The 24488-nt window shown below is 41.6% G+C and overlaps 1 protein-coding gene across 5 annotated transcripts in view; it reads left to right on the top strand.

The window, feature by feature from the left end:
- The first annotated feature begins 21286 nt into the window (after nt 1–21286).
- The window catches only part of NRF1 (nuclear respiratory factor 1), a 146206-nt gene continuing 143004 nt past the window's right edge, over nt 21287–24488 (top strand). For all 5 annotated transcript variants that reach the window (XM_047840000.1, XM_047840009.1, XM_047840028.1 and 2 more), the window contains exon 1: nt 21287–21408. The gene's annotated coding sequence lies outside the window, so the exon portion shown is untranslated. The remainder of the gene's footprint in view (nt 21409–24488) is intronic.

A 24488-nucleotide genomic window follows, 5' to 3' on the forward strand; every position in this document is an offset into this window, starting at 1 on the left:
AATATATACATAAATATATATATATACATAAATATATTATATATGTATATATATTCTATTTTATATGTATAAACTAAAACACTATGAAGCCATATTGAAGAATGGGGAATCTCTCTTTTACATTGTTATAGGAAAATATTTAAGATCTGTTGTTGAGTCTAAAAAAGCAAGGTGCAGAAGAGTGTATAGAGCATACTATCATTGCACAAAAAAGTGAGAAATATATTTTCCTGGTAACATATATGCATTAAAAATATCTGAAAGAAAAATAAGAAACTAATAGCAGTAGTTACTTCTTAGGGTAGATGGAAATTAAATGGGCCAACAGAAATATAAAGAGACTTTACTCTGTATAATTTTATATACATTTTAATGTTTGAGCCACAAATATGTATTATATACTCAAAAACTTGAACAAAAATTTACAATTAAGAGATTGGGGGCGCCTGGGTGGCTCAGTCAGTTAAGCCTCTGACTTCGGCTCAGGTCATGATCTTGCGGCTTGTGAGCTTGAGCCCCGCATCAGGCTTGCTGCTGTCAGCACAGAGTCCGTTTTGGACGCTTTGTCCCCATCTCTCTCTGACCCTGCCCCCTTGCACCTTCTCTCTCAAAAATAAATAAACATTAAAAATAATAATAATAATGGCGCTACAAGCGGTGTGGAGGCTGGAGGCTGAGCAGGGCGCCGTCTAGGACGCTCTGCTGGGCTCCACTCTGCTGTCCGTGTGTAAATTCACAAACATGAACGGGTGACAAGAGAAAATGGTATAGGAACAGTGCGAATCAGCAATCTTGCACAGGAAGCTTTGGGAGATGTTGTTTACTGCAGTCTGCCTGAACTTCGGACAAAATTGACCAAACAAGATGAGTTTGGTGCTTTGGAAAGTGTGAAGGCTGCTTGTGAATTCTATTCTCTATCAGGAGAAGTAACTGAAATTAATGAAGCTCTTGTAGAAAATCCAGGACTTATCAACAAATCTTGTTATGAAAATGGTTGGCTGATCAAGAGAACACTCAGTAATGCTTCAGAACTGGATGCATTAATGAGTGAAGAAGCATATGAGAAATACATAAAATCTATTGAAGAGTGAAAATGGAACCCCTAAATAAACTAGTATGAAACAAACAAAACGGAACAAAACAAAGCGGCTGACACTTCCCTACAAAGATACCAAAGTTAAATTCCACATTTCATATCCCAGTACACTTAAACTATGAAATGTATGCTATTGTTATTGGAATCTAAAAATTATTTGTATATAAAATGCTTTCTAGACAAATACATTTCTATTAAAACATTTTTAACCTTGGTTGGAATAATTTTAAAAGATTATACTCAAGGAGTGCCTGGTTAAGTGTCGGACTCTTGATTTTGGCTCAGGTCATGATCTCACAGTTTGGAAGTTAGTGAGATGCAGCCCCGGGCTTTCCGCTGACAGTGCGGGATCCCTGCTTGGGATTCTCTCCCCGCCCCACCCCACCCCCCCGCCCCGCCCCTCCCCTGCTCCTGCTCATGCTCTCTCTCAAAAAGGAAAAGAAAAGAAAAGAAAGAAAAGAAAAGAAAAGATTATATGCAAATCTTAGTGCCTTAAACATTTGGCACAAAGCACCCCGTGAAGAATCATTTTGAAGTTTGCTGGATTTGACCTCAGCATCCCTTTATCTATAATAATCTATATAACTAAAAAAAAAAAAAAAGTGGCTGATACTTTTGAATATTTGTCTTTAAAGAGAAAAACCAATAACTTTGAAATTAAAACAAATAAAATGATAGTAATAAATTTTACAATTTATATACATTTAAAATGAATGTCCCTAAACTTTCCCTTTCTCCTTCTGAAAGTCTTTCATGAGTTAAAAAATCTGTGAAGTCTACTGGCACAGAATAGAGCCCAAATCCAGAAATGGACTCACATATATACAATCACTTGTTTTATGTATTGGCAAAGCAGAATGGTGCAGAAAGGACAGTCATCAATAAATGATGCTGAGTCCAGTGAATATCCTTATGTTTAAAAAAAAAAAAAGCAGCTTGACCTTTACTTCACATCATAATACAAACATATATTCCATGTACATAGTAGATCTAAATGTGAAAATTTAAATAATACAGTTTCAAGAAGACAATATAGGAAACTATCTTCAATATCTTAGGGTAGGCAAAGATCTCTTAAACAGGATACACAAAGCACTAACCATTAAGAAAAAAATTTATTGCGTTTATGAAAGTTCACCATGAAGAGAGTGAAGTGATAATCACAGAGTAAGAGAAGATTTTTGTGCGATATATAACCCACACAGGACTCGCATCCAGGTTATATAAACAACTCCTACCAATCAATAAGAAAAAGGTACAGCTCAATAGAAGACTGAGCAAAACACTTCAACAGACATTTCGCAAGTCACACAAATGGTCAGTAAGATGGAAGACGGTGCTTAACCTCTTTCGTCAACAAGGAAATGCAAATTGAAATCACCACGAGATACCACACCTACCCACCAGCAAGACAACAGTCAGAAAATACCAAGTACTGACAAAGAATGTGGATTGACTACGACTTTCACACACTGCTGGTGGGGTGGAAATTGGTATAACCTTCTTAGAAAACTGAGAATATTTACTAACATTGAACATAACACATACCCAATGATCCAGAACTTCCACTCCTGGGTATTTCTTTAATAGAACTGCCTATGTACATGTGCATCCAGAGACGTGCACAAGAATGTACAAACATTAATAATAATGCCAAACCAGAAACATCTCAAATACCCAGAACAGTACAATAAATAAATTGTGGCATAGTCGTAAACGGTGAGAAGGAGCTACACTTATACACAGGACATGGTAATCTCACAAAATATGCTGAAGAAACAGGACAGAAAAGAACTCATTCTGTAAATTCCATTTACATAAACTTCAGAAACAGCCAACTAATCTACGATGTTAGAAGTCAGGCTGATGGTTGCCACCCACTCAGGCTGATGACTGAGTAGTAATGACTGGGAGGGGGCACGATGGGGGATTCTGGGGTGCTGGGGATGTTCTAGTTCTCCAACAGGATGGCTGTTACACAGGTGAGTTGACTGAAATTTCACTGACCTCCGCATGTCTAGCTTTTGCCCTTTTATATTATACATCATTTAGAAGTTTGTTAAGGGGCGCCTGGGTGGCTTAGTTGGTTAAGCATCCAACTTTATCTCCGGTCATGATCTTGTGCTTCATGAGTTTGAGCCCCGCATTGGGCTCTGTGCTGACAGCTCAGAGCCTGGAGCCTGCTTCGGATTCTATGTGTCCCTCTCTCTCTGCCCCTCCCCTGCTTGCACTCTGTCTCTCTCTCTCTAAATAAAAATTTTTAAAAATAAAATAAAAGTTTATTAAAAATATACTTTAAAAAAATCTATGTGGGGCGCCTGGGTGGCTCAGTCAGTTAAGAGTACGACTCTTAGTTTTGGCTCAGGTCATGACCTCACAGTTCTGTGGGTTTGAGCCCCACATCAGGCCCCTCGCTGGTGGTGTGGAGCCTGCTTGGGATTCTCTCTCTCTCTCTCTCTCTGCCCCTACCCTGCTCATGTTGTCTCTGTCTCTCTCTCAAATTAAATATATAAACTTCAAGATAATTAAATATTTAAAAAAATCTATGAGGAGGGACACCTGATAGCTCAGTTGGTTAAGCATCTGACTCTTGTTTTTGACTTAGGTCATGATCTCACAGTTCATGGGTTCAAGCCCTGTGTTGGGCTCTGCACTCAGTGGGATTTTTTCTTCCTCTTCTTCTACCCCTCGCCCATTCTCTCTCTGTCTCTAAATAAACTTTAAAAAAATCTATGAGGAGATCCTGCTTAATAACCCAGTGGCTGACAACATTTTGCAAAGTGTGTCCTGAGTCTTCTGTTCCTATTGTGGAAATTTCAAATTAAATAAGCAGACAGATGAATATTAAAGTAACTCTTCTTTAATTAAATCTTGTATTGTTTGCAGGAGCAAACTTTCTTCTCAAATATTGTATTCGTTATGAAAATAATGTAATCATACAAACAAAATTTTGAAAAACAGAAACAAAACCCCTAGCCTATCTTATCAATTGAAATACAAATTAGTTTATAATTTTAATATGTGTTCTTCTATTTTCCTTCACAAACATTTAGATGGTCTTAAATTTAGTGAGATAATTTTTTCCCATTCAGAGTTTTAGTTGCTTTCTCTATAATTTAAAAATATATTAAAATCTAATATTTACCCAGTATTTAAGGTCATCTTTAAAATATTTAGCAATGTGAATATATGTCAAGTAAAAATACAAAGTAAACTTCACCTAGCTGTTCAAACAATAGCATAACAATATATCTTGAATTCCAGAGACCTCAAAGCAGTTTATACTCTTGATCTATTTGCATAAAGGGACAATGTTTTGTTTTCTCTGTTCTTTAGGTCCAAAAAACATGGCACATAAAAACACAAAAAACAAAAAAACATAGCACATGGTCAATGGATAATGGGGCCACAACTGGATTACAAGTTTTCCTATCCTGTTTCTGCATTACAGTCGGCCTGGTCACCATAATATCAAATATCCAACTTAAAGAACTCTCCCTCATGTAACTCCTCCATTCCCTGCCCTCCAAATACATCAAATGACTGGCTATTTAGATAATACACTGGCTAAAATGTTGTCTTTAGGTTCATGCTTGAAAACACTTTATAGATGGGGTGATTCTTTTTTCAAATCTTCCTCTATTATGGAAGTAATACATCATAATGAACATACCTATATGTACTAGGTTCTACCCCTGAAAGCAATCTTGTGGCCAAGGATTTGAGTGCAAGCCTTCCATCTGGGAAGTGATCCCAAGAAGCCCTGCTGGAAATGGGCAAGTGAGACAAGGAAGGGAAGGAAGGCAACAGAAGGTATATGATAGAGCAGGGTCCTGTTGTGGGCATGGAGGCTGGACCCCACTGGAGAACTCTGGGAAACAGTGTAGAATATGCCTCACATGGTCCCAACCAAGGAGCGAGGAAGTTGGGGTAATTATCTTCCAGCTCCCACCCATTCGTTGATGGAGGGCTTTTCTTGGGGAGCTAACTCCCTAGGATTTCTGGTCTGTCCTTAATTGGAACAGGGCCAAAAGAGCCAAGATGGATACATTGTTATTAATGTTGAGGACTTCTCCGCCACTGTTGCTTCGGCTATTTCTTCTCTTCCTTTCTCTCTTTCTTCTTCTTCTGGTATTTCATTTATGTGTACATTACACTCTTTGGAACGGTCCCAACAGTTCTTGGGTATTCTGTTCTTGTTTTTTTTCCCCCCAGTATTTTTTCCCTTTGCATTTAAGTTTTGGACATTTCTATTGACTTATCTTCAAGCTCATTGATTCCTTCCGCAGCTGTGTCCAGTCTACTATCTACCACGCTATCAAAGCCATTCATTTTTGTTACAGTGTTTTTGATTTCTAGCAGTTCTTTTTGATTGTTTCTTAGAATTTCCATCTCTCTGCTTACACTACTTGTTTTTACATGTTGTCTACTTTTGCCATGAGAGTCCTTAGCAGATTAATCATAGTTATTTTAAATCCCGGTCTGATAATTCTAGTATCCCTGTCAGATCTGGGTCTGGTTCTGATGCTTGGGTTGTTGTGAGGAGGGGAACATCAGAAAGTCCTATGACTAGATCTTGGTCTTTTAGTGAGCCTGGACTCCTGGGCTGTGACCTTTACACGTGCTACTCAATCTCTTCAGCCTCCTTTTAGGGGAGACAGAAAGGCTAGAAGGGGGCTAGAGTTTGGTATTTCCCTTCCCCTGGGTCAGTTAGGCTCTGGTGAAATAATTTTTCTTGAGGAGAAGAGAATATTCTGGGCATATTTCAAAATGGCACTCCACCTCCCAACAACCCCCCCCCCCCCAAACATGAGGGTATTTTTCTCCTTATTTTCTTTCTTTTTTAATGTTTATTTGAGAGAGAGAGAGAGAGAGAGAGAGAGAGAGAGAATGAGTGGGCGAGGATCAGGGAGAGAGGGAAACACAGAATCCAAAGTAGACTCCAGGTTCTGAGCTATCAGCACAGAGCCCAATGTGGGGCTCGAACTCACAAATTGTGAGATCATGACCTAAGCCAAAGTTGGATGCTTAATCAAGTGAGCCACCCAGGTGCCCCCTCCTTATTTGGGAACCTGGCAGAGGTAAAATGCACAAAAATATGGGAGTCCCCTAATACTGGGTCCCCTAGAGTTTTACTCCCAAATTTGTCCACACTTAGCTTCCAGCACTTTGTCAACCACAGTTTAGGTTTTCCTACCACAGCTTCACCAGCAACTGATATTGTTCTTTTTTTTTTTTTTTTTTTTTGGATTTTAGCTATTCTAATAGGTATCTAGTGGTATTTCATTACTGCTTTAATTTGCATTTCCCTAATAACAAATGATTTTGAGCATCTTTTCATATGCTTCCCTCTCATTTTAAAATTCATTATGAATATAGTTCACTGTTAAAGAAAATAGGATAATTTACTGTGATGTTTATAACATATATAGATGAGAAACCTATGACAAAAATAGCAGAAAGGACAGGCAACCAGAAATGGGTTTTTATTGTAGTTGACTCCTTATATTAAACATGAAGTGATATAATATCAAATAAAGGTAGACTATGTTAAATTAAAGGTGCATATTTGTAAAATCTAGAACAACCACTAAAAAAAAAAAGAGGTCAAACTAATAAATGCATAGTGGAGCTAAAGTAGACTCATAAAAGAAAAATAAATCCTCAATCCAAAAGAAGATGGGAAAATACAAAAATAGAGTAGGAAAGGGGTGGCTGAGTGGCTCAGTTTGTTAAGCATCCCACTCTTGACTTCAGCTCAGGTCATGATCTCAGGATTGTGAGATTGAGCACTGAGTCAGGCTTGGCTGAGCGTGGTGCCTGCTTAGGATTCTCTTTCTCTCGCTCTCCCTCTCTCCCTCTCTCTCTCTCTCACTTGCTCTCCCTCTGCCCCTTTCCCCTGTTTGCACTCTCTCTCTCTAAAATAAAACAACAAAAACAACAAAATGGAGCAGGAAACAGATGGAATAAATAATATACAGTTTACAAGATGATAAATTTTAAAACAACCATATTGGTAATTACATTAAATGGAAATGGTGTAAATACCTCAATTAAAAGGCAGAGATCATCAGACTGGACCAAAAAGCAAATTCCAAGTATTTGCTGTCTACAAGAAATACACTTTAAATATAAAGAGACAGGTTGAAAGTAAGAGAATAAAAAATGATATACTACTTAAACATTAACTCTAAAATGTTACACTCTGTTCAAGAAATGTAAATGTGTATTGAAACAAAGGCTTGTGTGTATGTTTATATGTGCTTATTTTGCAAGAAGAACTATCAGAAGGAGAAATAAAAACTAATAAAATGATTATCCAGGCCAGGATGAGAGAAAGGCACTAGGCTGCAAATAAGACTGAATATATTTTGTTCTATATTTTCAGCTTTGCAATCATTTACATGTTTTATGTATTCAAAAATAAAACCAAATAAAATCCCATTATTTTCCGCAGCAGTATGCACAGACTCTCAGGTGGCCAGTACCCAGTTTTGAGCACAGCAGGAATAAATGAGCCTAAATGTATATCAAGTTGGTGTCACAACAAAGAGACAAAAAATTATTGCAAGTCACTTTAGATCATACTATTTTGATTACACATCCTTGGAGGAATATTTTTTTAAAGACATATAAAGCTGCAAAGAAATCTTAACCTTTGTTCAGTAGTCTCACCATAAAGAGCAATGTTGGTAGTATCACTCTGAAACTCTTTTACATGAATGGCATGGCATCGAAGCTGGACCCCACTGCAGAACTCTGGGAAACAGTGTATAACACGCCTCACGTGATACCAAACAAGCAATGAGGAAGCCGGGGTAGTTATCCTCCAGTTCCCACCCATTCGTTGATGGAGGGTTATTCTTGGGGACCTAACTCCCTAGGATTTCTGCTTTTATGGTAAAGCAAATAGGTAATTGTTTTACTGTTGTTAGGAACTAGTTTTTTTCAGTGTAAGAGAAAAGTGCTATAAGTACAAAGCTGATAAGGTTAAGTAAACAATTGTAAGGTTAAATTTGAAGAGAAAGTATCAGTGTAAACCCTTTTTGTTCTTTCTGGGTTTTTTTTTTTTTTTCAGGTTTATTTATTTTGAGAGAGGAAGAGAGGGAGGGAGGGATAAAGAGAGAGGGAGAGAGAGGATTCCAAGCAGGCTCCACGTGGTCAGGGCAGAGCCTGATGTGGGGCTTGGTCTCACGAACCATGAGATCATGACCTGAGCTTAAATCAAAGCCGATACTTAACTGATGGCACCACCCAGGTACCCCCCTCTTTTTTGTTCTTTTAAAAAATACTTATTTCAGAGCATTATCCATTGAAGATGACAACCCGGTAGCAATGATCACTCCTAGTGTCTAGATTGTGGTCCCTAAATACTTTCTAATAGGAACCTGAGATTTTTATAGGAATGGCTGATTGTTATTATGTAGCAAAAATGAGCCTGAAAGATGTTATTTGGCCCTGAGATATCTTCTTACTATAGAAAGCAAGTAAGATTCATGAGCTATAATGTATATGTAAACAAAACAACTACATTTAAAAATGGTTAAGATAATACATTTTATATTATATACATGTTACGAGTTGAATTGCATCTCCCCAAAATTCATTTGTTGAAGTCCTAACTCCCAGTACCTCAAATTGTGACTGTATTTGGACATAAGGCCTTTTAAGAGGTAATTAAGTTAAATGGCCCTCATCCAATATGACCAGTATCTTTATAAGAAGAGAAAATTTGGACACATAGAGAGACATATGACAGGCAGTTGCATGCTTAGAGAGATGACCATATGAACACACATCAAGAAGGTGGCCTTCTGCAAGCCGAGGAGGAGAGACATCAGAAGAAACCAAACCTGCTGACATCTTGAGCTCACACTTCTAACCTACAGAATTGTGAGAAAATAAAGTTCTGTTGTGTTAGCTACCAAGTCTGTGGTGTTTTGTTATAGCAGCCTGACCAAACCAATATGATGTATTTTACCACAGTTAAAAACAAACCTAAGTTGACTCTCAAGAAAAGAGAAAGCCCAAAAGAAGCAAACAAAAGTATGTATTGGCCACCTGAGTGTCTATGGGCTGCTATGGAAAGTCACAGGAAGTGCTTTGTAAACCACGTTGATCGGTGCCACCACATGAGTGGGTCCTCATTTCAGTTGGGCTGTTAGCACTAGTGGTCAGCCCTCTTGTCTGTCCTGGTGTGGTGCTTTCTCCCCAAGCAAGGCCTGTTCCACACCTTTGGACTATTGACTGTTGGGTCCCATTTTCTTTAAAAAAAATTTTTTTTTCAACGTTTATTTTATTTTTGGGACAGAGACAGAGCATGAACGGGGGAGAGGCAGAGAGAGAGGGAGACACAGAATCGGAAACAGGCTCCAGGCTCTGAGCCATCAGCCCAGAGCCCGACGCGGGACTCGAAATCACGGACCGCGAGATCGTGACCTGGCTGAAGTCGGACGCTTAACCGACTGCGCCACCCAGGCGCCCCTGTTGGGTCCCATTTTCAAGAGATGACTTAGTCCCTGCCTCACAGAGAAAACAAGGACTAACCAGCTTGAATCCTCACTCCCTCATGAACCCCTTACAAACATTCACATCACATCTATATCCTCACCTGTCCTTCCTTCTTTCCTTCTGGCTTCTCTTAAATGTGGAGGTGCCCCACCTCCCTTCAGCCTCATCCCACACTTGTGCTTTCTCTCCTCCTTAGAGCCCTTGCTGCATCAATTCCTCCCTCTTCCTGTACTTTCAAACTTCCTTTTTCTGCTGGATCCTTTCCAGAAACCTAAAAATATGTTCAACTCTCCCTCATTCTACCTTGATTTTAGCTCTCTCCAACTACCACAACCTCACCGATACTCCTTTATATCCATCATTCTTCAAGGAACAGCATACTCCAGTTACCTCTCCTTTCCCATTTCCCCTTTAGTCTGCTACGCTTTGAATTCTGGTTTCTTTTTTATTTTTATTTTTTAAGATTTTATTTTTAAATAATCTCTCACACCCAACACGGGGCTTGAATTTATAACTCTGAGATCAAGAGTCACATACTCTACTGACTGAGCCAGCCAGCCACCCCGTGAATTCTGGTTTCTGTTTGCCCCATTCCAGTGACTATTCTGGCAAAGGTCTTTCATGACCTTGTGTTGGTTAGTTCTCCCCTCCTCCACTGCTAGCCCGATGCCTCCAACTGGATGTTTGTACAACTGGCATCTCGGTCTCAGTATGTCATAATTGAAACATACCATTTTTTTCTCAATGAACATCTCTTCTTGTCTTTATTTTTGTTAATGGAGCTGCTGTCACCAGTTCCATACTTCAGCCTTATCTTTGGGCTTGGGGTTTGTTTCTGTTCAGCAATTTTAGGGATTGTTTTCGCCAAGTAATATATCCAAATGGTTCAAAATTCAAAAGGTTCATTGATGAACATTGAAAAGACTCTCCCACTGCTGAACCCCAATCATCCATTTCCTTTCTCAACAGACCACTAATGCCAAAGTTTTGTGTGTATTCCTTTAGAGATATATGCCTATATTTTGCATATGTAAAAAATATCTTTACTTACATTTTTTCCCTTTTCAAAATACAAATGATGAGGGGAAGGGGTTGGGAGGTGAGTGAAATGGGTGAAGGGGGTCAAGAGGTACAATCTCCCAGTTATAAAACAAATAAGTCACGGGGATGTAATGTACAGCATGGTGACTATAGTCAATAACATTGCAGTCCATATTTGAAAGTTGCCAAGAAAGTAAATCTTAAAAGTTCTCATCACTAGAAAAAAACTTTTTTTTAATGTTTATTTATTTTGAGAGAGAGAAAGCAGGGTAGGGAGAGAGAGAGAGAGAGAGGAGAGAGAGAGAGAGAGAGAGAGAATGAATCTCAAGCAGGCTCCGTGCTGTCAGCACAGAGCCCGACATGGAGCTCAATCCGAGATCATGACCTGAGCCGAAATCAAGAGTTGGACACTCAACTGACTGCCACTCAGACGCCCTGAAAAATAATTTTTTTAACTTTTGGATGGTAACAGATGGTAACTAGACTTATTGAGGTGACCATTTCATAATGTATACAAATATCGAATCATTCATTACGTTATATACCTGAAACTAATATAATGATATGTCAGTTATACTTAAGCAACAACAAAAAACCAGCAAAATTAAAAAAAAATACAATAGCATACCGTATACACAGCTCTGCTTGCATTTTTCATGTATGTATTTTGGACATCATCAAATGCTTTTCATCCTTTGTTACAGCCACATAGAGTTTAGCAGTGTTTCGAATTCCTCTCTTCCCTTGTCTCCAGCATCAAATCAATTGCCAAGTTATATTAATTGTATATTGTTTTTCCTACAGTCTCTCCATTCTCAGTGCCAATTTGTTTAGACTTTCACCCTTCTGCCTGGATTAACACAATAGCCTCTGTTCGTCCTGACCTTAGCCCTTCCTTTTTAGTTCATGCTATTCTGTTCAATTAATCTTCTTAAGTAGGGCTCTCATTATGTCATTTCCTAGCTTAACAGTCCTCGCTATTTTCTCATTGCTTGCCGAATCCCTCCTTTTTTCTCTCTCCTCCTCCTCCATGCTGTGTATACTTAAGTCATACTTGAGAGTCTGAGGATTCTAGAGCAACCCTTTTGTGTTCTCACGGGAGTATTTTTTTATAATGTTACTTTACCTTGAGTTATATGACCCTGCCCCAAGTCCAACTCCTTTCTTCCCTAGGTTCAGCTCAGGTACTAACTTTTCTATGAAGTCCTTCTGACACTCACTGTTAGCCAGGGCCAGGAGTGTGATGAGCCAAGAAAGGTGCCTAAGGTGCAAAATGTAAGGCGGTAATCACTCTCAGGGTCATGCAAGTGCCGACCCTGCACTCACATGACCCTGAGAGTCAGTGACTCCCTGCTTGCCTCTTTCTAGTCTAGCCCTACGGTTAGCAGTACTGGGCCTCCTCTAAGTCCCCAAAGAGATTGCTTTGTACATTTTTGATGGATTTTTCTCTTCTTCCTGTATTGTAGTTATTGATAACAGAATTTATCTTCTCCCCCCTACTCTAAGCAACTTGAGCACAGAACCAAGCCTGATCCCTAGTGGATCCCTGATGCCTTGCCCAGAGCCTCATACACATCAGATGTACATTCATCAGAACTCTTTAGGTTGGAAGTGTTTACCCATCAGAAACTCTACTCAAAGTCCTTTAAGCAAAAAAGGCAATTTAATAGAATATTCAGGAACTTATGAAACTCATGGGCCAGGATCCTGTGAATATCAGGAAGATAACTAGGGGCTAGAGCACTGTGGGGACCCTAGGAAATCCTCTCTTGTGTCTGCTTCTCTCACTACTGGTGGACCGTCTCTGCTTCCCAGTTAGTTCATTTGGTGGAAAATGGCCTTTGCTTACAGCTCCCAAAGTTTAAAAAGTTGCAAAGGAAGAAGAGGGAGGGAGAGAGAGGAGAGAGAGAAATCTCAATTACAATTTTGAAATCTCAAGGAGAGGATCTGATCAGCCCAACTTGAGTCAGGTACCTACTTCTAGACTTATCATCTGTGACCAGAAGATACTAGAGAGATATTGGAGCCTTGGGGACCTGAGTGGTGTTCATGAATCTTTTCTCTAATGGCACCATTCATGTGAGTCAACTCCAGCATGATTTGTCCGTGTCTCTTAGCTAAACATGCTAAATTGCCAGAACAGAGAATATACGTGGCATAGCTTGGGTCAATGCATGCCTGGGTCATTCAGCAATGGTGGGTGAGGGTCTTTAAGTATAGTTGTGACTTCTGGGGGTCATTTCGGTGAATGGGGGAAGTTTCCACAGAAGGGAAATCTCTTCAGTTAGCCAAGTCATACCCAAAGGTGACTGTTATAAGGTATTTGTTGAATAAATAAATGAGTGGATGATACTAAAAAGGAGTAACTGTCTAAAGCTATTAGGTAAGTATTAGGGAGTCACTGGGTAACTCACTTGTTCTATTACCTTCAATATCTAATCAGTCTCCGAGCCCTGATCAGGCTTTCTTCCCAATGTCTCTCAAATCTTTCCCTCCTTTCTATGCTACTGGAACCACCAGTTTGCATTATGCCTGACTGCTCTTCCTCAGCCTTCCCCACCTCCACTCCATGCTGCTGCCTGTGCCCAGAGTAATCTTCCCAAAACATATGGCTTCCCTGTTGCTACCCGTCACTCAATCTGTCTGAAACCAAACACATCCTCTTTCCATCTAAATTGGCTGTCCCTTTAGATGACTGTCAATGATACCACCATCTTTCCATCACTTGGTTCTTAAAATCTTGGAATTACCTCTGACCTTTGCCCCCCTAGTTCCTCAGTATCTCATTAGTTACCAAGCAGTGGTGAATTTTCCTTTATTTCCCCCATTGGTTTTTCTTTTCATTTCTTTTAAACATTTCCAGCCTAATTCTGGTCTGTTAGGCAGTTCAGAATATCTTTCAAGGACTGTTATTAACAGGGTATAGAGGAGATAATTTGGTTAGAGATCTAGAAATGCTGAACCCTGTCTTCGCCAGCCATCTCCCCTTCCCAAGAGGTCCTGGGGGAAATATAAGGAAAGGGAACAATGACACAACAATGACAAAAGAGAACTTCATGATTAGCCGGGTATTTGGCCTCAAACCACAATGCAGAAATCAGAAAACTCAGGCTGGATTCTGATCATCTCTGTCTATTCCCCCACTCAATGCCGACACAGGAGTCTTAGTTTACTTCCTAGTGGCACAAAAAGCTACTCTCACCAGGGAAATTGGACAGAAAGACACATCTGAAGCTTTTTTGCCCAAAGGCTGGGGCTGTCCAAGCTGTCATAGGTGGGGCTGCAGCCCCAGGGCCTGGCAACTTCATAGAAAGTGAAAAGAGAGGATGCTGGCTTGGGTGCCTCCAAGTAGGGCAAGGACACCCCTGTTGCCATGCAGGATATATTGATGATGGAAGGGAGATTATACCTACTTGTGTGGAACCTCCTACCTTTTAAAGGCTCTACCCCTAGAAAATGTATCTTAAGCCATATTCTCCAGTTTCAACAAGTTTTTCTCTCTCTGTGGATGTGGGTATGAGTTTGGGGTGGGGTGAAATTTCTTGCTCACCATCCTGACTCCACCCTAAAGAGGGTGAAGAAGTGGGGAGCCTTGAGTGCCCTCTAGGGATCAGTGGCTCAATTCATATTTGGATTCTTGATGAATCTACACTCTTCTGATCTTGTAGTGTAGCTCAAAACTGTCAAAAACCAACTGTTGCCCTGAATTAAGACCCAAATCCTAAGAAGGCCATTAGGACCGTCTACAGCCTGGCTCAACCTACTTTTTTTTTTTGTCATTAGAATGACCTTAGGATTGTGGCAGACCAAGAGTAAGAAAAGGATGCCAAAGGTAATCACCGAATAAATAGATCAATTGGATCTAATCAAGAGAGGGAAACTCGTGGTTACCAGAATTTTTATCTACCTAATAACCTAACCTAAAAACCTCATAACCTAATCAATAGGTCTTGAAAGAACTAGCTTAGGCATCATAGGGAATCTAATCTGTAGGGTAGGGTAGGGTGTAGGAGAACCCTGTTGACATAGACTATATTGAAGAGACTTGGTGTGTTCACAGTGATGGCAGAAGGATCTCTCTGATACATCTTGGCTCAAAAGCAATCTCAGCCTACAGAGACAGGAATGCTCATTCTCCTGCAAGGGCAAGTTCAATCGGCTTGAAGCAGTAACCTCAATTTGCTTGGAATGGTAAATGACATTTAATCCTAAAAAGGTTCAGAATTAAATATGAAGATGATGAAATAAATCCAGAGTATTCATATTTTTGTATTAACTCTAATATTTTGTGTAATTTGGTATGTTCAATGTTTGTAAGATGGAGATAATTTTTTATATTAGAGAATCTGATAAATTAGCCTTGTGATTCCAATGTGTAATATATAATTCAGTAATTGATTTTAGACTTGTATTAGAGATTTTTACTAGTTTGCAAGTAGTATTGAAAGAGAGTTTGGTGGAGGTTCCTCAAAAAATTAGAAATAGAACTACCCTATGACCCAGCAACTGCATCACTAGGTATTTATCCAAAGGATACAGGTGCGCTGTTTCAAAGGGGCACGTGCACCCCAATGTTTATAGCAGTGCAATCAACAATAGCCAAAGCATGGAAAGAGCCCAAATGTCCATCAACAGATGTATGGATAAAGAAGATGTGGTATATATATATACAATAGAGTGTTACTTGGCAATCAAAAGAATGAAATCTTGCCACTTGCAACTACATGGATGGAACTAGAGGGTATTATGCTAAGCGAAATTAATCAGAGAAAGACAAATATCATATGACTTCACTCATATGTGGAATTTAAGAAACAAAACAGATGAACATAAGGGAAGAGAAACAAATAATATAAAAATAGGGAGGGGGACAAAACAGAAGAGACTCTCAAATACAGGGAACAAACTGAGGGTTGCTGGAGGGGTTGTGGGAGGAAGGATGGGCTAAATGGGCAATGGGCATTAAGGAAGACACTTGCTGGGATGAGCACTGGGTGGTATACGTAGGGGATGAATCACTGGATTCTATTCCTGAAATCATTATTGCACTATTGCAATATATTTGCAATATATTTGCAATTATTGCATTATTGCTAACTAACTTGTATGTAAATAAAACCAAAATAAATAAATAAATATTAAAAAAAAGTTTGAAGAGGAAAAAAAAGAGTTTGGGGGGGCTGGCTGACTCAAATTTATAAATAAATAAATATTTATTTATTTTATAAGTAAAATAAATTTATTTAAATTATTTATTTATTTATTTATTTATTTATTTATGACATGGAACCTACTTAAAAAAAAGTGTGACATTTACTATATTTAAAGTTTAATATATTAGATGTATAAAAAGTTATTAGATTAATAGCTATTTGCTAGATATCTGACTAGGAGCAAGTAACTTAAACTTCTTGTGCTTGAGTTTTCTTATCTGTAAAACGAATATAATAATAGCTCCTATTTCACAACACTGTTGGGAGGGAATTAATGAGTTCAAAGAGGAGCTTGAATAGTACCTGACTTTTAGTGAATGCTCAATAAGGAAGTTACTGTTGTTGTTATTATTATTTATATGAGGACATTCTGTTTGTTAGATCAGGCATTTAAATACAGTGTTTAAAAGGCAAAGTAAATATATTACATATATAAATGTGGTTTAAAATGTTTAGCAGTTATTTAACAACATTATGAGTAAAGCAGCTGTTTAAAGGAGTTTAGTGTATTCTAGCTGAGTTGAAGGAGCATTAACCAGCCTCTTCTCAAGAAGGACAAAGCCCATGTTTCCTACTGTATCCCCAGCACCATGGCATTTGGTATATAGAAGTGCCCGATAAATATGTGTTGAATTGACCTGAGAAGTCATATAAAAAGGACTTGAAGATGTTCTATCCAAAAGACACTGTCAATTAAGACAGGGACCACAGAAGGACGAGCAGCTTTGAGGGAAGATAATGAGGCCAGGTTTTAACCTACTGAACTTTTGTGTATATGACACAAGCTCCTAATCACAGTTCAAAGTCTCACATGCAGGACAGACACACTTGGGAAAGTTTGAAGCAGGAAATACAAATGATAGGGGATCATCAGCAGACCTTGCATTCAGGGAGAGGAGGGCCCTTTGAAAATGACTCTTAAAACGTCCTGGGTTTTGAAATAGATGAGATTAGTGAATTAAACTTAAAGGCTTAAAAAAGAATAGATTTTAAAGTTGTTATCTTAATACAGAAATACTAATTGAAGTAAAGTAATAGTAAACAGTCATTTCCATCTGCTCTCCCCCAAGCGACCCTTAGCTATTAAAAAACTCACCTTGACATTGCTAACCTTGTAACACACTGCTCCCATACGCAATTCCCTTGTCTTTGCATCCCTTGAATGCTCTCCCTAGCTTTTAGGGGGAGTCCCCAGGGATAGTTACACATGCTCATAAACATTTATTCATCATCATCACCATCACAACAGCCACCATCTATAAAACCCATATTTTGTACAAAGCAATTTACATGATTAATGGTAATTGGGAAGAGCTAATAATACCCAGCGCTTACAATGTGCTTCCTGAGTCCAGGGGCTGTTCTGAACCTTTATTAATATCTCTTAACCTCCATGTCTTGGGCAGAGAAATAAAGGCTTAAGATGTTGAGTGATTTGCCAGTCTCACAGGTAGAAAGTGGTATGACCAGGCTTTGCACCCGGAATCTGACTCCAGAACCCATGTCATGATGTGACATGCCTCCCCAGTTGAGGTCTATGGCTTCTGAAAGCACGGGAGTGTGCCTGGTGGGGCCTGCGCCCTCCACAAATACAGACCATGCCTGGGATAGCCCCTGATGGTCCCAAAGAGGCAACATTCCCGTGAATCGTTCACATAGTTCCAGGTTCCCGTTAAACCTCATGGGGCTGGGGCTGCATACATTCCAGAGTAGAAATGAAGAGGCTGCTCCTCTTGGGACTCTACAGCTTATCGCTGAGTTCTGAGGAGTCCCTTGTGAAAACAGTTGCTTCAGCCACTTTCCTTCATCTTTATCTCCGTTGCCATCCCCCCATCCCCACCCCACCCCACCCCAAGGGACACAGGTGACACTAGAAGACTCTGTTCTATAGTTAAAAGCCTCCTGCAAATCAGCTCCTGTCAATTGTTGCTTAGAGGGTCTGTCCCGCTAGTGAGCAAAACACCTCACACAGGCCTGAATGCTGGCTGCTCCGAGACCTGCCTCGCTGCTTTACTTACTAAACACACTCCCACCCCCGCCGATTGCTCAGTCTCCCCCAACAATCCACCCAGTTAAAGTATCTTCACCTTTCTGCTCTATGCCCATAAGAATCTTGCCCACCCTTCTGGGGCGCCTGGGTGGCGCAGTCGGTTAAGCGTCCGACTTCAGCCAGGTCACGATCTCGCGGTCCGTGAGTTCGAGCCCCGCGTCAGGCTCTGGGCTGATGGCTCAGAGCCTGGAGCCTGTTTCCGATTCTGTGTCTCCCTCTCTCTCTGCCCCTCCCCTGTTCATGCTCTGTCTCTCTCTGTTCCAAAAATAAATAAACGTTGAAAAAAAAAAAAAAAAAGAATCTTGCCCACCCTTCAAGGCCAAATCAAGGTACATCTCTCTGTGAAATGCCCCACATAACTTCAATTCTGATTACCTGAGTAGGGCCACTCATTTGGTTCTCAGCACACACTCTAATTTTTTCTGGGTGATCAGTCAGTCAAATGACCAGCAGCTTATTGAAAGCAAAGCCAACCTAGGAATCTCCTTCATTATCCAGGCTGCGGAACTCCCTATAAGTTCTCAAGGGTCTGGGCTTCTTTTTATCCTTGCTCTGGACCCTAAAGTTAAGTCATTTTAAGCCTTCCTTCCTCCCTTCTTTCATTTTATTTTTAATCTGAGAGAGAGAGAGAGAAAGAGCGCACATGAGCAGGGGGAAGGGCAAAGGGAGAGAAAATCTTAAGCAGGTTCCACGCTCAGATGGAAGCCCAATGTGGAGTTTGATCCCACGACACTGGCTGGGATTATGACCTGAGGCAAAATCAAGGACTGGATGCTCAACTGACTGAGCCACCCAGGTGCCCCTCTTCCTTCCTTCCTTCCTTCCTTCCTTCCTTCCTTCCTTCCTTTTTTCTTTTTCTTTCTTTCTCTTCCTTCCTTCTCTTTTTCTTTCTTCTTTTCTTTCTTTCTTTCTTCCTTTTCTTTTTTCTTTTCTTTCAAGTAACCTCTATATGGGGCTTAAAATCACAACCCCAAGACCAAGAGGCAAATACTCTACTGACTAAGCCAGCCAGGCGCCCCAAGTCATCCCCTCTTCCTTAATGCAGCTACTACCTACATCTTACCTTATAGAATTGTCTTCCCACATTATCCTATCTGTAGTTTTTGACTTCCTTGTGCTGAAGCTGATCATTGTGACTTCGCTGGAATCCATTCTTTTAATCTCTTAGGGTAGATTTTTCTGCTTTTTTCCTAAGACTGATTCTAGAATCTTTGGTTATCCAGAATAAAAAGCCTTTTGGACAGAGCAACTGGGGTACACAGGCTCATTTGTCTTAAGAAAATAATTTGCATTTCTGAGGAGGGTGGACATATAGGTCTCTCATTATATGTTTACTGAAGGTCTACTATGAGCTGGGCATTGCACGGTATATAATCATGAACAAGATGAAATCCCTGCCTTCCGGCAGCTTCTGGATTACAGAGAATTCATGGTCTGAGAAGTGCTGTGGAGAAAGTAATGCAGTGCTTTCCAACTTTTTGTAGCTGTAACCTGGTACGAAATGTGTTTTATATCATGATTCAGTACAGATACACGCACCTATGTACATACACTTATATATCTGAAATAAAAGTTTCACAAAACTGGAGCCTTACTAAGTTTGGTGTTCTCTGATAAATTCTATTTCTTTTATGATATCTTGGTCATTACCCACTAAGTTAATTGTGTGCTTCATCAGTGGGTATCAACCCGCAACACGAAAATCCCAGTAATGGTCAAGAGCATAACTCTGAGGTTAAGCTGATGGCGTTCAGACCTGGCTCCACCTCTTACTGTCTGGATTTGGGCAAGTAATTTCTACGTGCCCTTGTTTCTCTATCTGCAAAATGAGATAATAATAACAGTAATATCTGCCTTGTGGACCCTCCTTGGGAATTAAATGAGAAAGGAGATAATGTGTGTAAAGGACTAAAAACAGGGCCTGACACATTGTGGGTGCTCAATAAGCACAAGTGAGCACAGAATTTTCTGGGTATGATGATGGAAGAGTCAAAGCACTCAACTGGGGGGATGGGAGAACGCTTCTTGCAGAAAAAAATGGCATTAATGTTGAGACCTTAAGAAGTGGCGGGAATTATTCAAGTTTGAGCGGGTGACTCGAAGGAGTAAAGAGTGAGAAGCAAGTTCTGTGCAGAGAGAGCAGCCCTTGCAAAAATTATGAGGCGGGAGAACTTTCTGCCTTGTATGACTTGAGAGCTTCCCAATTTGGCTGCAGTCTGAGGGAGGTCAAAGATGGCAGCAAGAGTGAGGTCATGGAGGGCTCTGAAGCCAGCTCAAAGAATTTTAGGCTTCAACTTACGTGCGCTGGGATCTCATTAAACCTGTTAAGCAGGGAAATGACATGATTTACTTTTTTGAAAGACCATTCAAACTGTAGGGTGGAGAATGGATTAGGGAGGGCAATTCCTGTGGCAGGGAGATCATGAAGTCTTTTGCAGTGTCTTGATTAGAGATGACAGAGTAGCCTGAACTAACCATGCATCTTAATGCAATGCTTCTTACATTATGCTGTCCATGAGAATCATCAGGACGTGTGAGTAGGAGCGTTTTTAAAAATGCAGGTTCCTGGGCTAACAAGCCAAGATTGTGGCGACACCACTTGGGGCCCAGGATTTAAGTAATCATTGTTAGCGGTTCTGAAGCATGTAGTTTCCTCATCACACTTTTAAAAACCAAGAACACAAACTACCTCTCCTATGTCTCTTACATTGTTTTTCTGCTACCCACTCCTCTTTACTTCTCACCTGCTTCGGGGAGGGGGGGGGGGTCCCTCTTGCTTGCACTCAACGTACAAAACCCTTGAGAGCAAGGACTTCGTCTACATCTCCAGTGTGCCCAGGGCAAAACTGTCACATAAAGGGTCCTCTAGAAATGTTCGCCAAACGAATGAATGAGCGGATAAATTAATATATTGCTTTGTACACAATTTTCTGCTTTTAAATACTTGGGCAGGGTTTGAAATCGGAAAACAAAGGTCATTCCATAAGAGGATGGAGACACGACTGGCAAGGCTGAGGAAACAGAGGAAGCTAGTTACCGATTGCCGAGGCTCATTCAGGAGGTGCTAATTCTCGGGGCCGGGGGGCGAGAAATGTTACTATTTCCAGATTAGCAACCATCTTGGGCTGCTTGCGCCACTCTCCCGAGAGTCCCAACTAATCCAGTTGCCTCCGTGGTTCCGGCCCCATCCAATCCTTTGAAGCTAAATGCGTACTCGAGGAGGCCGAAGATAACGGCAGGGACCCTAGCTCAGAACCCCCTCCGGGCCAGCCCCGCAGAGGCAGCTCCGACCTCCCCATCATGGCGGCCGCCGGGCGGGGAAGCCGAGCCCGTGCGTCGCGTGCGTGCCTCATCTCCCTCCCCTCCCCCTCCTCGGCGGCGGCGGCGGCGGCAGAGGCGGCAGCGCTCGCCATTGCCGCTGGTGGCAGGAGGCTGCGAGGAGCCGGCGCGGTCGCAGTCTCCACGGCGCAGGCCCACGGTAGCGCAGCCGCTCTGAGGTGAGTGCCCTACCGCGCAATCTCCAGCTATTTCAGCCCCGGCGCAGCCGCAACACGCCGCCCGCCCGCCGGCCGGCCGGCCCGCCCCGCAGCCTGCACCCTGCCGCCCCCGGCTCCGGGCCTGGGCCCCCGCCGGATTCGGCCCGCCTCGGGCGGGGGGCCCCGGCCCGGCCCAGTCAAACCGCCACCCCGAGGATGCGCAGGCCGCACTAGGCCCCAGGCGTCCTGGCGGGCTCGGGAGGGAGGCGCTGCCCTCCCGAGAGCCCCAGGGTTCCGGCCTCCCCCGCCGCCTGAGGCTCTAGGGGCCGCGGCCTCCTCTCCACCGTGGAACCCGGGGCCCGGGCCCGGCCTTCCCGCGGGCTCGGGAGCGGGAGGCCCGGGAGAGCGCGCTGGGAGCGGGAGGTGGGCGGGCTGCGCGGGACCGGAGCCGCGGCTCCCCGCTCGCCCCCTCGGCCCTTCCCGGGGCTGGTCTGCGGGCGGCGCGGCGGGCTGGGCCGGGGCGCGGGAGCTGCTGTCTCCTGCGGGAGAGGAGGCTGGCTCTTGGGCGGCTTCCGAAGCTTCCCTCCCGCCGGGGTGGCGTGGGCTTGTTACCCAGGTAGACCGGGGGACGCTGGAATATGGCGCGTTGCCCACCTTCTTGCAAGTTAGGAGGCGGCCCGGGCAGCAGCGGCGGCAGTTGGAGGAGGAGGGCGCAAAGTCCTTTTGTACGCAGAAATAAGGAGCGACATTGTGTTTTCTTCCCCAGCTGAGATGCTGCCCGCGGAGGGGCCTCGGTTCTTCCTGTGCCTGGGGTGGTGGTCCCCTGGGTGAGGAGAGGGGGAGTGGCGCGACCCTCGGAAGGAACAGAACTGTTGCCACTGTAAAGACGGGGTCTTGGCCTTGTGCATGGGTATTATCTCATGTCCCCAGCCTTTCGGGGAACTCAAGGGTTTGCCCCTGCATGTTGTCCACCTCTCTGTGCAGTGATGTCCACCGCCTCTCTCACCTGTTGTGTCGTTGCCGCTGGTCCCAAAGTTTTATAGTGCATCTGACTGTACCCATCCGAACTTGGAGTTGTTTAAAAATCTTAGTATTTTTAGGGCTTCAAATGATAATCTGCTCCAGCCAGTTGGAGGAGCTGTTGCCTGAACTCCATCCCTTCTTAAGCGTTAGATTAGAATATATTAATTCCTTACTTTAGAGCTGGTGTCAGTTGTGCTTAATTCTTTCTGTGGTCAGAGCAAAATTCACATTTTCTTAAGTGTGTAGAGACAATGTATCGGCAAACGTCTAAAGCGAAGGCAGTGTGAGTGAACCTGTCAGCTTGGACAGTGCTCACAGGAGAATGGGTATGTGCATCTCACCTTTTTCCCCAGGGCATCATCTGTGCCCACAGTGATCCTTTTCCTTTTCCTATTTCATCTTGGTCCAGGCCTTTAAAAAAAAAAAAAAAAAATCCTTTTACTCTGGCTTTTAACAGTAAGTTATTGGGTTGTTTTTCACTCAAGGAAAGAGGGGAGGATGGGCCTTGGAGATGCTGGGGATTTTTTGTTTGATTTGTTTTTAAAATTCAGTAGTAGTATCCCGAATCCCTAGAATTGTGTTTGAAATTAGTTTGACGTGTTTTCTCATAAGGCAGTGAAAATATGAGTGTTCTATCTGGACATGAGTGTAATTGCCTTGTTTTATGAGCAGGAGAGGAAACATACAATTATCACATGTAGTGCAGTATATTGGGTCCTAAATTGTGTGCAAAATTGTTTGTGTCAAGGGACTTTTTTTTTTTTTCCTGACAGGAGTTAGATGTGACTTTTGATTGGGTTCATGACAAAGACAAAAAATATAATGAGATTAATAAATACTGCTTACTATTTTTTGGCACATCCTTATTTGAAATCCTTTGATTTCATCCTATGTGCCTTTCCCCTTCCTCCCCCCCCCCCCGCCCAACGCAACATATATGACAAAAAATGACTTTTTGCTTAGTAGCTGTCATATTTCTTATTTAGAAAAAAAAAAAATCTTAAGCCAAGCGTTTTCATGGAAATAGATTTCTTATCAGGTTTTAAGGAAATTTAGCTTCTGGATTTAGGAAGTAACTATAAGAACAGGAAATAATGAGAGACCTTGTCCAGATACAGAAAGGATTTCAGGTTTCCCTTCCCATTCATGTATATTCCCCAAATTATAGGTTTCTTGTTTTTATTGAATTGCAAGTATACATCCATCTCTAATTTTGTTAGGGAGCTGAAGACAAACTCCCTATGATTTAAATACCTGAATTTGCATTGCCTGTGTACTGTGAATTCAACCAGACCCCTGGGTTGGTCTTCGAGAGAAGTATTTTATGTGAAGTAATCACAAATGGGTAACTGTTTTAAGGGAAATTTAAGCTCCTTGGGGTCTGGGATTAACTTTTTTATACCTCTTTCCTTGTATAATGATATTCAGTGAATAACTGGGGAATAATAATAATGAACAGTAATTTTTGGAATTAAAATTTTTTTCAAAAGTATTTGAAAAGACATATTGACTTTTGGGTTTTGAAAGGTCTGTGAATTGTCAGCCTATAGGAGCACACCCTCCAGTCCTCTGGAGAACAGGAAGTTATTGCGTGTGTTCAGCTCCTGTCAGACCTCTTTAGGCAAGCCCAGCTTTGTGTGGCAGTGAGCTTGTTCATCTACTCAGTGCCACTGTGAAAAACTGGAAGTTTAAAGTGGGAACTCTGGGTTGTTGAGTCTCAGAAGTGTCTACTCTAACCTCAAGAATTTGAGTGCACCCTCTTGGGTTGTAATTAGTCCAGGAAATGTGATATTTGAATTTAGATGTTTGTGACTGTGTGATGCTCATTAATTATATAATTATATGTGTGTATGTGTGTATGTGTGTGTGTGTGTGTGTGTGTGTATATCTATGTATGTATATATGTATATAGTGTATATTGTATTTGGAAAAGCAGCCTTAAAATAAATACCGATCTTTTATTTTCTAAAAAAAAAAAAAAAAATTAGAAGATTTTTCTCTCCGTTCTTTCGTGTTTTTCTTGAGAGTTAAAGCCAGCCTGAGCTTACCCAAATATAGTTTTCCATAAATGCTCAGTA

Source organism: Prionailurus viverrinus, chromosome A2 (assembly GCF_022837055.1).
Source record: "Prionailurus viverrinus isolate Anna chromosome A2, UM_Priviv_1.0, whole genome shotgun sequence".
In the NCBI taxonomy this organism is placed as follows: Eukaryota; Metazoa; Chordata; class Mammalia; order Carnivora; family Felidae; genus Prionailurus; species Prionailurus viverrinus.